This window comes from Salvia splendens, unplaced genomic scaffold (assembly GCF_004379255.2).
Source record: "Salvia splendens isolate huo1 unplaced genomic scaffold, SspV2 ctg110, whole genome shotgun sequence".
NCBI classification, from domain to species: Eukaryota; Viridiplantae; Streptophyta; class Magnoliopsida; order Lamiales; family Lamiaceae; genus Salvia; species Salvia splendens.
The window spans coordinates 18009-29298 of record NW_024598646.1 but is presented as its reverse complement, the minus strand read 5'-3'; positions in this window follow the sequence as shown (position 1 = coordinate 29298).

Here is an 11290-nt window from a genome sequence, read left to right as displayed (position 1 = left end):
TTTCCATATAACTATATATGACTACCAAACATGCCTTAAAGAATACTTATCTCCTAAAACTATGTCATCCTTCAACTGTGACAACTACTCCAAGATGAAGGGAGTGTTTTAATTTGTTTCAAAATCAGGTGTATGTATGGGCCTATTTGGCAGCTAGAGTGGAATTAGCATGGTTAGTTAAAAATCATTTAAAGTTACTTCGTTTTGAATGATTAAGCTAACAATAGTGACTATTTAATACTCACTTCATCACATAAAAATAGCGACTTTGAGAGTGACAAAGATTTAAATTCAAAATTGATAAAGTGTGAGAGAGATAAAAATAAAAAGTACTTGGAATATTGATACGAGCATATCTCTAGGAATATCCCGCATATCCTATTATTTAGTTTAGTAGTATTGATTTAGCATATCTTTTCTATATTTACTTAGATAATTCGATTCGCTTTATTTTGGGTAGGATATTATTGTATCCATATATTATATACTCCCACCATCCCCCATATTTAGTCCAATTTGTGTTGGATACGAGTTTTAATGAATGTAAAGAGAAAATGAATTGAAAAAGTTAGTAGAATGGGGATCTCATTTTTATATATTAGTTGTATAATAAAATGTGAGTGGAATGAGTAAGTGTAATGTGAGGCCTAGTTACTATTTATGGTAAAAAAGTGAAAGTGGATAATACATGGGGATGGATAAAAATAGTAAAAGTGGAAAAAAAAATGGGGGACGAAGAGAATACATGTGTGGGCAATTCCATATCATTAATCAATCAAGAAATAACAGGCTAAGCATGACCATAAATGTTAGACGTTTTGATATAAGAACGAGTTTTGATAGAAATCATACCTATTGTCTTAATTATTAAATGGTTAATTTAAGTGTGTGCATGTGTAATATGCGTGTGTGTGCATGGGAGTATTTTTGTGCACGGAAAATTTATATACATAAAAGTGTGCGTGTGTGTGTGGGTGAGTTTGTGTATCTCTGTGTAGTGATTTTATTTAAGTATTCCCTCCGTCCTAAGGAAGATGACCCTTTCCTTGGTCGGCACGAGATTCTATGCCAATTTATGGTACCTCTGTCCCACTACAAGTGAGGCGTTTCTTTTCGGCCGTTGATGCACTATTTATTAGCACTAAATATACTTGCAAGTGTACAAGGTAGATCTAATATAGCTAAAGGTCAGTTATATACCGGGATATCGAACACAGAGAATAAGATTGCAACTGTCTATTATATACTAAGCGTCATATATTATCTAGAGACACAATATTTTTGGATTTTGATTTTAAACTACACATAAATAAATAAACAAATGTAAAAACAAATAGTACAAAGCAGACTAAGGAATGTAGAGTTTTAGGAACCACAATCAAAAGCTAATATCCAATCGACTTCCTTGAATTACGGTCTCTAGAGTTATTAAGCTATCATACATGTAAAACTATGTCTTCTCTCGAAGCATACAACTTGCAGATTGCTACCTAGACCGAAGTCTCCTTCCTAGAACTAAGGCAACAACTCCTAAAAGCTCCTAAGATAAATTTGCGTCATTAAAATGCTCAAATCTCTCGATTATATTGGCAAAGACGTCAATTTCTCCTCTTTCAAATTAAACTACTCATCTCTCGATTATTGCATAGAATCCATATGCATTCATAAGATGGCCAATCAAATAAACGTATAAGCACAAGAGAAATTGAAATAACTACAAGAGCTAACAAGAAAAAAAAATTGAATAAATAACTCAAAATCTTAGCATGTTTATCGAAAATTCCACAAAAGATGTTTACTACTCATAGACAACTAAAAAAAATAATTAAAATACAAGAAAAGAAAGAAATTGATAAAACCCAAGGTTGAATCTTCAATCTCTAGTCTTCTCTTGCCTGGATCTGCAGAGCTCCGCTCCAATGGAAGATGGAAGAATTTATGTGTGGAGAAGGATTGGAGGCTCTGAGATAAATATTATAAATTAGGTTATGGGGTACATATAGGCTTGAAAAAATTTAGAGTTGTTAAAAAAGTGTAGTAGGCACTAATTGGACTTCAAACTCGCTGGCATAATGTGCTCGAACAGAGGCTGCTGCACCTTGGCCTTTTTGCACCTTTTTCTTTCTTTTTCTATCATTTATCAACAACACATCAAACTACCCAAATGTACAACATATGCAATTTAAGAACATAATTTGCATGATTGACATTTAAAACAAGCCAAACCTAGGCCTTAAAAACATGCAAAACCCGTGTTTATCAACCGTTGTTTTGCGGAGATGATAATAAATAGTTAGAGTGAAGTGAAAGTAAGAGAGAGAATAATATAGAAGAGAGTCTTATATACATTATTCTCTTACTTACTTTACTTTCTCTACATTCTAATTATTTATTATCATTTTGCAAAACAATGTTCGAATTGAAACGTCTCACTTGTAGTGGGATGGTGGGAGTACTTTTTAAATTGATCAAACTCTGCGTATTTTATTAAATATTCTTGTGCATGAAATTATGATAATACACGTGGGATCAAGAGAATCGTCTTTCGATTAGGTGGTATGAACCATTAATAATTCAGGAATAAGATATCAATGACGTTTTTATTGACCTGGAACTCCACATGTTATCAGGTTCGGCGGCTAACGCATTTAAACAACCTGCTTCTCCTCTTTGTCATTTTTACATGCAGATAAATGTATAACATATAGAGTGGTGAAAAGTCCAACTACAGTTCACAATGTTTCGATATGTGTACATGATAAATGTTAATTTTGAACTTATATAATGTTTGTTTTATTTATTAGACATGTAAGTTATTTATTTTAAATTTTGGATTTATTTATATTAAGTGCATATATCAGAGGGAGTTGGGTGTGACAAGAGAAACCACTAGAAAAACATGTTTCGAGTTGTTTGCTATTATAAAATCCTTATTTAGTTCATATTCCTAATTAAACTCACAGAAATAATAATAATAAAATCAAGACACACGCCCTTCTTCTACATTGTAGGGAAAGGCGAAGCCCGAATTATAATGTCGGGGGCCAAATTATGGTTGATAGTAACGGCTATGAGAGAGAAATAATTGCATGATGATCAATATAAACTAGGAATACATACGGTGATTATCGTTAAAAGCATCATCGAAATCAAAAGAACCAAGATATTTATATGATGTATTTATAGTGTAGTTATAAGTTTATTTTTTTACATGAATCGAAATAAATATATAAACAACAAAGTGTATTTATATATTTATTCTTAGATTGCAAAGATTGTTATTTAATGATCTTAAATTAATTCTTAATTTTCATATAAATTTACTCGGTCAATGCATAACACAAGAGACAAGAGGAGAAAGTGGAGAAAATACAAGGCATAACAAAAAAGGCAAAAGGAGAAAGAGGAGAAAATATAACAAAGGAGAATTTAAAATGCACTGCTATATAGAGGTGTCGATCCTCTGACATCTGTGAAAGGCATCCGCGCTACTAAATTAATACGTAAAGGTGGTGTTCGGTTTGCAATACTAAATAGTAGCAAGATATAATCTAGGATAAGCCATGACTCAATCTTATACTAAAAAAAGATGTTTGGTTGGAATGTCAATTTTAATACTCCTTAAAGCATGTTTGGTTTGAAATATTATATAGTGTCAATATATGTATATTTACTATGATACCCTTCTAATTCTTCTCCCAATTATTGAGTCTAATTTTTACGTTCTTATATGAATTTGCTCCAAATAAACAAAAATATGTTAAATTCCATTTTCAAATAATGATCTGGCAAAGGACGTTATTATTTTTATGTTTAATATTAAAGTATCAAAACTTTAAATATAATTTCTACAATTCTATCAAATATGTAATTATTCTTATGCTTCAATAATAAAAGAAGTCTTATTATAACTGTCATTTTTATTAAATTAGACATATTGCATAATATATTAATATATGATAAAAATACACATTTTAATAAAAATATTAAAATTTTTTTTGACCATACCGATTTACAAATATTATAGGAAATAGGTCCTATTGACTAAATTAAATAAAAATTACAAATCAATAACTACATTGCACAAACTATGGACAAATTAAATAAAAACACAATTTTAAATAACACAAAATGGAAATTGGAATGGAGGATATCGTCAATAATTCGCTGAATTAGCAAAAGCGTAAATATGAAAAGTTAAGCTATTGTGGAGGCATATTAATTTTGTCAGAGGGGTTAGGCTCAGATGACTTGTCTTGGGACTATCCATCCTCAACTTAATCTTATATTGAGTCTAAGATAGAATATGACCAACCAAACTTAAGATTAAACTAATCTTGAGATTTAGTAGGGGCAACCGAACAGGGGCAAAATATATAGAAATTATACAAATTGGTGGGTGGACCATAGCCCCCCTGGACCTAACGTGGCTTCACCACTGATTGTAGGTATGTCAACAGATCCCTAATAAATGTGAAAACCTATTATGAACGGTTGCCAGTGTTGATTGGACAAGAAAAATATCAAAATACGGGTATACCAAACTTATCGTGCAAAAAATAGCAAACATACCAAATTTTTGGTATATCATGATTTTTAGTACGGCATGATACTTGACAGAAAGATTTTGATATGAAAACAACTTGAAGTTTTATAAATAAAATTTCGGTATATACTGTAAATTACGATATACTGTGTATATACCAACTAGAATTATACACATATTTGTTCTTAAGAGTTTGTACTACTACTTATATAGGAGCATACTAGCATTTTACAATCCACCTACAAATAATAACTAAACAATTTTCCTAAATCCATGACCCCAGAAATGCACCTACAACCCTAAAATTGACGAGTCCAAAATTTTGAATTATTGCGATCAGACTTTAGTGTTGTTTAATACGTTCAAGTTACACTCGCCAACATCAAATTTCAATGAAAACTTTTGAACATAATTTAATTTTCTTTTGATGGGAGATAAAAAATCATTAAAAATAATATATCTTATGTTTCACTTAAGTGTTGCCTCAATAATGTATTAATGTCACGTGCAATATCAAATTTAATTACTTTCTAAAGTTAACGATGGGTTAAACACATATGTGAAATTCTCTATGCGTAATAACTCTGAGTGATAACGAAAATGGGAAATTATTTCGTTATAACTAATCAAGAGAAAGCGATTGATATATAATTTTTTAAAATTATATATCAATCGATATTATGGTATAGTATCAGAAAGAATATTTTTCTAAAGTCAAATAAGCTCATCAATTAAATAACATTCAATAACATTTTTCACCACATTAACACATTTGCCTACACCCCATGCATCATATAATACTCACCTAGGTAAAACCCCAACATATTATATCATGTAGTATATATATATATCCAATTTAAACTTAATATTTTCACAAGACTAAAGGAGAAAATGGGAGTGCAAGATTGAAGAAATGGTAAATTGCTTTTACTTCCCAGCACTAATCATGTTGGCTATCACTGTTGCGTCTTATATTCGAATAATAAAGCTGAATTCGTTGTAAGCCCAGACAATTTTATTTTATCGAAAGTAAAACAAAATGCAACTCAAAATGGCTGCAATTTGTCTTCTGGAATATGGATATACGACAACATTTCATACCCTCTTTATAAAGAGAAAGATTGTACTTTCATTGGGAATGACTTTACCTGTGAGAGATACGGGAGAGAGGATTTAAAATATCAGAATTGGAGATGGCAACCTCATCATTGCGATCTTCCTAGGTAATTAAATAATACATACGTTTATTTGTGTCAGATTGTGTTTTTCTTTCATAAATGTGTGTTTGTTTGTGTTAGAAGAGTATTTTTTTTGTTAAATTAGGTTTAATGGAACTGCGTTGTTGGAGATATTAAGGAATAAAAAGGTTATCTTTGTAGGAGATTCCTTGAATCGAAATCAATGGACATCTTTAATGTGTATGATTGAACCAAATCTCCACCAACCACAAATAAATTATCGTGTTGGACGGAAACCTGTTAAAATTGCGTGTCGAGGTAAATCTGATGTGCAGAATCTTTTTCATTTTTAATATATTTTTCATTTATTCTGACTGAGATTGTGTGTGTGGAAGGATTACAACACAACCATTGGATTTTATTGGTCCCCTTATCTTGTGGAGTCGGACGGTGATGATGAGTACAGGCACAACCAAAATCAACGTACGGTGCGGATTAAGTCTATAGAAAAGCATGGGATCAATTGGAATGATGCAGATATACTAATATTTGACACATTTGCGTGGTGGCTTCCCAAAATGACAATCCTGTGAGGAATTTGTTCTACCTAGAACATTACATTTTCTGTATGAACTAGTTGAATAATACTTGCATTTTAATGTAAATATATTAGGTTTAATAATATATAGTGTAGATTTATTGTTTTTATTTGAAATACGATACTTTCTCACATCTGTTTTATATTATTTATGTGTCGATATTAGGTGGGGTTCATTTGAAGATCCTAATGCAGTTTACCAAAAAGTGAAGTCATCGGGACGTCCATATGAAATTGCTATAGATACTTGGGCAAATTGGTTGGAATATCATATCAATCGAAATAAAACCAAGATATTTTTTACAAGTGCATCGCCTCAATCAATCGGGTATCTTTTAATAATATAGTTACATGTATTAATTGTTATGTATAGTTTGCGCTAAATATAATAGTTACGTATGGTTTGCGCTAAATATGCATAAATTACAGATTAACACCTTGGGGCAATACTGTTGGATGCAACAATAAAAGAGAGCCAACATTTGATGATATTTATTGGCAAAGTCATCCAAAACATGTGATGAATGCAGTTGAATCTACCATAGAAAAGCTTAAAGAAAGAGGTGTAAATGTTCAATATTTGAATATAACACAATTATCAAGTTATAGGCAAGATGCCTACCAATCAGTTTATACAAGAGATTGGAAAGATGTACATCTCAAAGATAGAGATCCCAACAGGTCAGATTGTTGTCATTGGTGTCTTCCTGGAGTTCCTGACTTGGAATGAAATTCTTTATGCATATATTATTAAATCATAATTTTTATTTTTGTATTTTATTTTGCGAGAGTGTTTTACTTGAAAAATAAAAGGATTTTTTAGTTTCATATTTTACTACTTATGATTCGTTATGTATTGCTTAAACTGTGTTCTTTTGCTTATACAACTTCAAACTCACTTAGAAAGTTGTAGGGATCTTCATATTTATTTAACACTCCCCAATTTATCTTGGGTATGGATGGTTGTTCATGGCTTTCAACTCTATCAGTTTTGGAGAATCTTCCTCACAAAATCCCAAAGAAATGGATCTTGTCCACTTACTGTATTGTTTTGCTAGTCAACTTGCAAAACGCTCATTTCCCCTTCATCTGAATCCGACTCCAAGAGGTAGAGAGGTTCACTAGGCTGCCCAACTCATAATCCTTCTTTGGCTTCTCATCTTTCTCTGACCTTGATAAACCACAATAAAACAACTTTAAAATATTAATAATGAAATAAAAGAATGTTAAAGAGATTGACACACCAAGCCAGCAACGACTCAATTTGATCAGGTTTAGATTCGTCGGCGTTGTTAAAGACCAAGCCAAGCCAAGCCAAGATTTATGATTCCAATTACCCAATGTACAACTAGGGTTGTTGATGCTACGAGAAGTTAGTCAACTTGTTAACGTTCTTTTTGTTCGGAAAAGTTGTTAAACAGCGGCGGATGCAGAAAAAATTCTTGGCAGGGGCTTCACTGCTAGTATATGAAAAATAGTACTATTTCCCATGATCCATTTAAGATGACTTGTTTTCTTTTTGACATCATCTCTATTTTTTTCTTTCTTAATTTTACTTTGAATAGAACACCATATAAAATCTCATTTCTAGAAAGAAATTTCGCTTTAAGCAAAATATTAAAGCGATTCATGTTGTATTTATATTTGTTATTGGTTGATAGTATTTATGTATTCATGGATTGAATTATATATTTTCTGAAGAGTGTAAATATGATTTGAATCTACTTTAAAATATTCAACTTCAATCACTTAAATTCTAACCCAGCATAAAAATTTTAAACCTAATATTTTAAAGTCAAGCAAAATAATCATAAATTATAATTTTTAATATATTATACAACTTTATATGAATTATACTATTACACGTCCGATGCTTATTTTTTATATTGTATTCTCATATTTCAATAATAAAGTAAATATAAAGAATTATAAAAAAATTAATGTTTACATAATTGAATAAAAAGAAAAATCATGATGAAAAACTGAACTTAAATCAAAATTGGCTAAAAAGTTGAGCCACTAAATTTCCCACAAACTATTTGATCGACCTCGATTGTTTTTAGTCAATTAATGTGATTTATCATTTATATATCAGTTTACGGATTTTTTTAAGTGAATTAATCACTTATAAAAATAAAATAGATATAGTAGTTTTTTGAAAGTGAAATTATTTGGTAAAGTCAATAAATGTAATAGGCACAACAATCAATAATATAATATAATAATCCTATATTGATGGTCGTCTTCTTCCTTCTGACGTTGGGCGGCCATTTTATTTCTTTATTTTTCTCAGTAAGTTTTCAATTTGCAGGTTCAATTCAGACCTTCCTATCAATAAATTTTTGTTGATTTATTCTTTAATTGCACTATCTTGGCATGGGCTGAAGCTTGCTTTTGAAATTTACAAAATGTTTTGAAGTAGAAAAAAAATAAGAAATTTATTTGTTGGCAGGGGCTTAAGCCCTCCATTCTCTCTTACTGTGTCCGCCACTGTTGTTAAATGATGCCATCTTGCAACTCCTAAGTTGAGCAATTGGACTCTAACTACTCTTCTTGAAATGAGAAATATACGAAGTATATTAAACAGGATTGGTTAGTACTACTTATATTACTCCATCCGTCCTATTCAAGATGTCCACGTTCTTGAATGACACGAGATTTTAGGTGGAGTAGTTGTATGTGATAAAGTGTAAAGAAAAATGTGGTTGAATATATTAATGAGGAGAGAGGAGAAAGGGAAGATGGATTTATTTTTAAATATAGAATGTGGACATCTTGAGTAAGACGAACTAAAATGGACAGGTGGACATCTTAAGTGGGGCGGATGAAGTACTTGCTATTTTATGGCACATTTTGAGAAAAATGAGCAGCACCGGAACATTCAAATATAATACTCCCTTTGTGGAAAATGATCAATACAAAAATTGGTCTCAATACAAAATGCAGACCAAATCCCGACCATGAGATTTGACAATCTAATGGTCAATGACCTAAAAAAAGCTAATAATGACCTAAAAATGACCTTCGTATACTTGGTTCTGTATTTTTGTATTAAGAATGTGTTTTACATAGATCAAGACCCTTCCCCCCGTTCCATAAAAATATGGACATTTGGGACGGCACGAGAATTAATGCATAATTAGTTAAGTAAGACAAAGATAAAAAGAAAAAGTAATTATAGTAGTGTTAGTGGAGAATGAGGCCCACCTTATTAGAGAAAAGGAAGTTACCAAAAATGGAAGGGGATATTTTTATGGGACATCCCACAATGGAAAATGGCCTTATTTTTATTCTCCCTCCATGTTTGTCCCTTTATACTCCCTCCATCCATTTATAGCTGAGTTATTTCCTTTTTTGGAAAAAAATCATTACATTTATGATTTGTTACTTTACTCTCTCTTATTTTATTCTTCCTTCATGTTTCTACATTTTTCCTTTCTACTTTATTCTCCTTTTACTTAACTCAATTAAAAGAATTTTTCTTATATCCCATACCGAAAAAAATGCCTCTGATACGGAGGGACGAAGAGAATACATATTATGAGCAACTTGCAACACTCAAATTTTATTGAAGTGTTCTAATTAATGTTATAATTTGCTATAAATTTTTCTTACAAAAGAAATAAAGACGAAGATGAAGATAGTTAATTATAATAAAAAATAAAGAAAAAGAGAATACAAAATAAAATAATTATATTAAAAATGAATGAATGATCTAAATATTTAATTATAAAAGAGAATACTTCAACATCATTTATTCCATATTAAAAATGAAGTATTTATTCCATATTAAAAATGAAGTACTAACATTCAGGGATATCTCTATGACAGAGAACAACCAAGAATAGTTTCATACAATTCATAGGCCAACAAATAAATATGGATTATTATGAAATTTTAGTATTAATTTACTTATGAAAATTGATTTTTAAATATAAAAAATATTTTTATAAATAATTTCTTTTTTAGAAATCAACCCAAATTTTTACTCCAAATGACAATTATCACATACATACAAAATATTTCACTAATGTTTTAAATTGGTATCAAACGTTTCAAGTTATGCATAAATTATACAAAAATTTTATTCATATTTAAAGTGTAAATGGGCAAATGAAGACCGAAAAATAGGGATTAGATTATACTACAAATTTGAAACTTTTTGTACTCCCTTCGTTCCCTCATAGTTGAGTTATTTTTTCTATTTTGGACAGTTTCTTTATAGTTGAGTCATTTCTATATATGATAACACTTTTTCTCATTCTTATTTTACACCCTCTTACTTTATTCTCTCTACTTTATTTACTTTCTAATATATTCTCTCACTTTTCATCTCTTATTTTTTTTTATCAATTTACTTAACACACTAAACAAGTAAACATCATTTTCTTAAACTTTATGTCAAAAAATTCAGGCTCAACTATGAGTGAATGAAGGGAGTATCATTTTGAAAAGTTGGTAAAATATTAGAAATATTAGTGCGATGTCGCAGTGGCTAAATTCCACGAAAGTACGTTATGGGCCCCGCTATCCGCCATTTGTACCCGGGAAAAAATATTTCCAGTGATAGGAAAGACGTGTGAGCTTCTCGCGTGTTTGAACAAAACTCGCATGAGGCTCTCGCGTGTTTAATAAACACGCATGACGCTCTCGCGTCTTTGAACAAAACACGCGTGACGCTCTCGCGTGTTTGCCTTGGATACATGTTCCAGTCCAGGAGGCAGACACTTCACTTCCACCTAGCTCACTCTCTCACTCTAGCCGGCGGAAATCGAAGTGAATCCGATATTTTGATGCTCTAATTCCTATTTTAGGTGGTGTTAGGTAATTTTTTACCATTAATTTCAATTATCATTGTTATATGTTAGTTAGGTATAGATTTAGGGTTCATGGTTTGACATTGTGTGGCAAGAAAAACATTGAATTTAGGCCATTGATGTAGTTATATGCATGCATTGTAAACTAAAT